This window comes from Mytilus edulis, unplaced genomic scaffold (assembly GCF_963676685.1).
Source record: "Mytilus edulis unplaced genomic scaffold, xbMytEdul2.2 SCAFFOLD_900, whole genome shotgun sequence".
Classification (NCBI taxonomy): Eukaryota; Metazoa; Mollusca; class Bivalvia; order Mytilida; family Mytilidae; genus Mytilus; species Mytilus edulis.
The window spans coordinates 1,918-8,577 of NW_027269144.1; the positions used below are offsets into that span (position 1 = coordinate 1,918).

The 6,660-nt window shown below is 32.9% G+C and overlaps 1 long non-coding RNA gene across 1 annotated transcript; it reads right to left on the minus strand.

The window, feature by feature from the left end:
• Window positions 1-849: 849 nt before the first annotated feature.
• On the minus strand, window positions 850-6,110 carry LOC139509591 (uncharacterized). Its single transcript, XR_011661753.1, has 2 exons — window positions 6,009-6,110; window positions 850-3,026 (listed from the first exon to the last, which is right to left on the minus strand). It is a non-coding gene; the product is annotated as an uncharacterized lncRNA (long non-coding RNA).
• Window positions 6,111-6,660: the final 550 nt, after the last annotated feature.

A 6,660-nucleotide genomic window follows, 5' to 3' on the forward strand; every position in this document is an offset into this window, starting at 1 on the left:
TTAATAGATTTATTAAAAAATTCACATTCAGAACAATGAACTCGAGGTCTGAAACAATAGACCTCTTTTGAGTTCATCCATCACCAGAAAAAAACTCTTCAATTATACGCGCCTTTGTGACATCATTAACCAGATAGAGGGGCTTGCCTGTATCCCTGCACTATAAACGTTCAAGCGTCTTAGTGATCGTCCTTGTTCAGGATTAACTAGGAATAAAGTTTGTTTAGTAGGTACTTAATCAAAATTCCCTAATGACAGTGGTGCAGATTGTCAATTATGAGAATTTAATTTGCAAAATAATTCTTGTAATAAAGCTTTATAGTTTTTCAACCACTTCGCTCAACATTGAAATGGAAGTCACGACACACCTAAACGCACGAGTGACCTTCACTAAAACCAAAGTTGTTGATGGAAATGCATCGAACTGGAAAGTTGTTTATTACACTGAACAAAGAGTTGACCTTTGATAATTAAGCTATTGACATTGCAATTGTTGTGTGAACAATTAAAAGTGTCATCTAGTAAACAATCAGAAATAGACATTGAACTCAAAGACAGAGTAGACAGGATTTGTGATATAGACAACTTCCACTTCAGCTTGGCCTTGTCCTCATAAGTTTACAATGTTGCCAGGCATATTAATTCATTAAGTGCCATACTCGATTTATTTTTCTGTTGGGCTTTATATGTACCTTATTCTTGTGAATTTCATTTATAGAGAGGTCAGATGAAATAAGCACGACATACATGTACACATTTCATTTAGAGAGGTCAGATGAAATAAGTACAACATACATGTACACATTTCATTTAGGGACTTTCAGGCATCATCATGACGAAAACAAAATCTAAATATTACACATTCTTTTATTGATGACAAGACAGATTAATACACACAAGTTTGTACAGAATTCATTTCAAACAACAATATAAATAATAATGAATAACAAAAACAATAAAAGACAGCACTGGCTATAATAACATAAACTTTCCTTTTCAAACAAGTAATGGATTTATATTATAAAATTAAATATCTACTGACAATTATAGTTTTAGCATATCATATCAGTAGAACATTTACCTTTGGAAAGCAGTGATAGGAAAATTTATAATTGGTTTGCATAAAGCATGTGTTAGGTTTCTTGAAAGAACTGTACACTATTTCACCCATCTTTATTTCTGACACTGAAAATTAACTCCACACACTAACATTATCAGCTATGAAATAGAAGGGATGATACAAGTTCAACAATATAAATGATAACAATAATACTATACTTGATATTTCTTGGACCTAACTGCATTTTTTGTTGTTGCTAATTTTATAGTGACATTTTAAAAATTCAAGGGCAATAACTCAAATTATGAGTTGACTGAAGATTTCAGCCATGGCTTATTTGTAAATTTTGTCTTGCTGATCATTTTTGCTATTCTAAGTTTCTATCTTTCTTTTATAGTTTTCAAGATAATAAGAAAAAAAAATTGGGAAAAATCATCATTAAAGGGCAATAACTTAAATAAGGAATCACCAAATGACTCCTGTCATGTTGACTTATTTGTAGATGTCATCTTGCAGATCATTTTTGCTATTTATGTTTTTGTCTATTCTTATTTTTAAGATATCATTAAAAATAAAATACTTTTATGGTAAAACTTCATTGTTAAGGGCAATAACTCTTACAAGAATTCGTCCGACAGTTTTGATGTAGTAATTGGGTGTATCTCATCATTTTGAATAATTCTGTCCTTTTCAGATTTTCTTTGTCTATATAGCAGACAAAAAAATACATTTTAACCCATGTGTTGTATTTTTAGTCATGTCAGCCATGTTAGTCAGCAGGTGGGGGCCATCAGACATATTTTTAAAACTCAATATATGTACCTTATTGATGATTGAGAAATCCAGTCTAGGGAAATGCAAAGAAATCCTTAGAAAAGTAAACACACAACACTTCAGATATTTTCAAAATGAATAAATATGACTTGAAAATGAAAACAATTTAAAAGATATCACCAACAATCCCTCAAATTCAAGCAAATAAAAAAACTGGTACTTTATATACCATAATGCAATGCAATGCAAATACCTGAGAATAACAAGAACAAGTGTGTACAGTAATGATTCATCCGTTCAGCACAACAGTTACCATTGTTAATCAGTTCACAACAAACTGAGATTGGGTTTTCATTGACAGCCTTGGTATGGCAATTGTATTTGTTTCTTCTTATTTCACAAGCTATGTGTTGTAATTAAACATAATGGTAAAAAAACTCTTAGTTATTTGAAATCATCTCATAAGATTTCACAGTTCACACCTCAAGCATGTGAAAGTCTGAGATTCTCTACTAATGTGCATAAAACACATTTTCACCAGTGAATTGAGCCACATCATATTTGAATATAATAATGGTTTCGTAAAAGCAGAAATTTGTTATTTGTCCATATCACAGGAGACACCTGCTTCTAATTAAGGTTATTATCACCTATTTGTACAAAAAACAAATTACTACCAAACAAAATATGGAATAAATACAGTGAAGATAATTATATATACATCAGCTAAAACTCCATAGGGTTAATTCAAGGCTTCTAATTCTATCTAATGAATGTCTTTTATAGTATTACCTGTCTATTTACAATATTGAAAGACTTAATTATTAATCTTAATAATTAAAATCATATGCTTAATAAAGTCCAGATATCACAAAGCTCACCAGGAAGCATGCATACAAACCAACATATACAAAGATGATATGCTTGTGATTTATAATCTATATTATGTCATGACGGTTTTGATCCGTTTTCAAGAAATCCCAGTTGTACATGTTATAAAAATAAAATAAGGTGTAATAAGAAGTAACATTCCAACTAATTTATATTTCATCAAAGATGTTGCCAATCAAAAGTTAATAGGTTTGTATTTGTCTCCAGGCTGTGAGATATAGTCTCTGGTAAACTGTGATTAAACCACAATTTCTGAAGGTTTTTATAGCTGTCTGGACACAGATGTAAAGGATTACCACGTCTGTAAAAATAAAATTAAAAAATATTTAAATATTCTAATTAGTAAAACATGGGAGTGGTTGAAAAACTAGAGGCTCTAAAGAGCCTGTGTCGCTCACCTTGGTTTTTGTGAATATTAAACAAAGGACGTAGATGGATTCATGACAAAATTGTGTTTTGGTGATGGTGATGTGTTTGTTCATCTTACTTTACTGAACATTCTAACTGCTTACAATTATCTCTATCTATAATTAACTTGGCTTAGTAGTTTCAGAGAAGATTTTTGTAAAACCCAACAACAGGTTGTCCGATTCACCTGAAAAATTCAGGGCAGATAGATCTGGACCTGATGAACATTTACCCCATATTTGCTCTAAATGCTTTGGTTTTTAGTTATAAGCCAAAAACTGAATTTTACCCCTATGTTCTACTTTTAGCCATGGCGGCCATCATGGTAAGTTGACCGGGTCACGCCACACATTTTTAAAACTAAATACCCAAATGATGATTGTGGCCAAGTTTGGTTTAATTTGGCCACGTATTATCAGAGGAGAAGATTTTTGTAAAAGATAACTAAGATTTACAAAAAATTGTTAAAAATTGACTATAAAAGGAAATAACTCCTAAAGGGGTCAACTGACCATTTCGGTCATGTTAACTTATTTGTAAATCTTACTTTGCTGAACATTATTGCTGTTTACAGTTTATCTCTATCTATAATAATATTCAAGATAATAACCAAAAACGGGAAAATTTCCTTAAAATTACCAATTTAGGGGCAGCAACCCAACAACAGGTTGTCCGATTCACCTGAAAAATTCAGGGCAGATAGATCTTGACCTGATGAACATTTTAACCCCATGTCAGATTTGCTCTAAATGCTTTGGTTTTTGAGTTATAAGCCAAAAACTGCATTTTACCCCTATGTTCTATTTTTAGCCGTGGCGTCCATCTTGGTTGGTTGGCGGGGTCACGCCACACAATTTCTAAACTAGATACCCCAATGATGATTATGTCCAAGTTTGGATTAATTTGGCCCAGCAGTTTCAGAGGAAAAGATTTTTGTAAAAGATAACTAAGATCTACAAAAAATGGTTAAAAATTGACTATAAAGGGCAATAACTCTTAAAGGGGTCATTTGACCATTTCCGTCATGTTAACCTATTTGTAAATCTTACTTTGCTGAACATTATTGCTGTTTACAGTTTATCTCTATCTATAATAATATTCAAGATAATAACCAAAAACAGCAAAATTTCCTTAAAATTACCAATTTAGGGGCAGCAACCCAACAACTGGTTGTCTGATTCACCTGAAAAATTCAGGGCAGATAGATCTTGACCTGATGAACATTTTAACCCCATGTCAGATTTGCTCTAAATGCTTTGGTTTTTGAGTTATAAGCCAAAAACTGCATTTTACCCCTATGTTCTATTTTTAGCCGTGGCGTCCATCTTGGTTGGTTGGCGGGGTCACGCCACACAATTTCTAAACTAGATACCCCAATGATGATTATGTCCAAGTTTGGATTAATTTGGCCCAGCAGTTTCAGAGGAAAAGATTTTTGTAAAAGATAACTAAGATCTACAAAAAATGGTTAAAAATTGACTATAAAGGGCAATAACTCTTAAAGGGGTCATTTGACCATTTCCGTCATGTTAACCTATTTGTAAATCTTACTTTGCTGAACATTATTGCTGTTTACAGTTTATCTCTATCTATAATAATATTCAAGATAATAACCAAAAACAGCAAAATTTCCTTAAAATTACCAATTTAGGGGCAGCAACCCAACAACTGGTTGTCTGATTCATCTGAAAATTTCAGGGCAGATAGATCTTGACCTGATGAACATTTTTACCCCCATGTCAGATTTGCTCTAAATGCTTTGGTTTTTGAGTTATAAGCCAAAAACTGCATTTTACCCCTATGTTCTATTTTTAGCCGTGGCGGCCATCTTGGTTGGTTGGCGGGGTCACGCCACACAATTTCTAAACTAGATGCCCCAATGATGATTATGGCCAAGTTTGGATTAATTTGGCCCAACAGTTTCAGAGGAGAAGATTTTTGTAAAAGTTAACGACGACGGACGCAGGACGACGGACGACGCCGGACGCCGGACGCCAAGTGATGAGAAAAGCTCACTTGGCCCTTCGGGCCAGGTGAGCTAAAAAAATGGTTAATATGAAAAACTGACTTTGTAGGGCCAGACTTATTGATTTTAACATGTACTGGTAGCACTCTCATATAGTCTTTATCAAATATATGGATAAAATGTGATGACGAGCATACCAATGAAATGCCAAAGCCAAAGGCCAATAGTCTTAAACAGTAGAAACCATTGTATCTAATTTTTAAACATTTAAATTTTCCCTCATCTGGAAAAGTCATGAACAAAATTAACAAAAACTATCATGGACCTTACAAAACTGATATGAAAGTATTGATACAAGTCATTTATAAAAGATTTATTACTTGAATATGATTTCCATCATACTGCATCTGTTACCTCCTTTCAAAATGAAATGTCTTACATTTCTTACAGAAATATCATAATTGACAACAACGAATTTTGTCATTATATGTGACAATCTTCCTTTCCTCTGAAAAATTGTCTCTTTTTACTCAAAGAGTGTAAAACCCTTCACTAGGTATTTATTAACACTTATGACAACAATTTCCTTTCTAAACATTTCAATGACTGCTGTTGTACCCCTATTTTTGACATTTTTACCTATTATGTCTATTTGTTTTGATTACACACCGTTGTCAATATAATGCCATTTTATGCAATTGACATACAAGTGAGAGGTTTAGCTAGCTATAAAAACCAGGTTTAATCCATTATTTTCTGCTTAAGAAACTGACATTATCAAGATGGATATGACAGCTGTTATTCATTCATTTTATATGTTTGAACTTTTGATTAAATATTCTCAAATACTTTTAAAATTAGTCGTTTTCCTCTAATAATATTCTATAGATAAAAAAATGTGTGTCCTACCTGAGACCTTGGTCTGTTTCTCCATAGCTGTCAAGATATGGTGGTGGAACAAAGCAGCCCTTTGTCTTACCAGTCAGTAATAAAACCTGACATTCTCTTACCTACAAATTAAGACACATTTTGATTATCAAAATATAGGCTCTGTGAAATAGGAAGAACAAGAATGTGTCCATAATACACGGATGCCCCACTCACACTATCATTTTCCATGTTCAGTGGACCGTGAAATATGGGTCAAAACTTTAATTTGGAATTAAAATCAGAAAGACCATATCATAGGGAACATGTGTACTAAGTTTCAAGTTGATGTGACTTCAACTTCATCAAAAAATACCTTGACCAAAAACTTTAACCAAAACTTAAACCTGAACTTCACACTATCATTTTCTATGTTCAGTGGAATGTGAAATTGGGGTCATAACTTTAATTTGGAAGAAAAATTTGAAAGATTATATCATGGGGAACATGTGTACTAAGTTTCAAGTTGATTAGACTTTGACTTCATCAAAAAATACCTCGACCAAAAACTTTAACCTGAAGCGGGACGAACGGAAGGACGGACGGACGAACAGACGAACAAATGGACCCACAGACCAGAAAACATAATGCGCCTCTACTTCCATAGGTGGGGCATAAAAACACCTATCTTAAT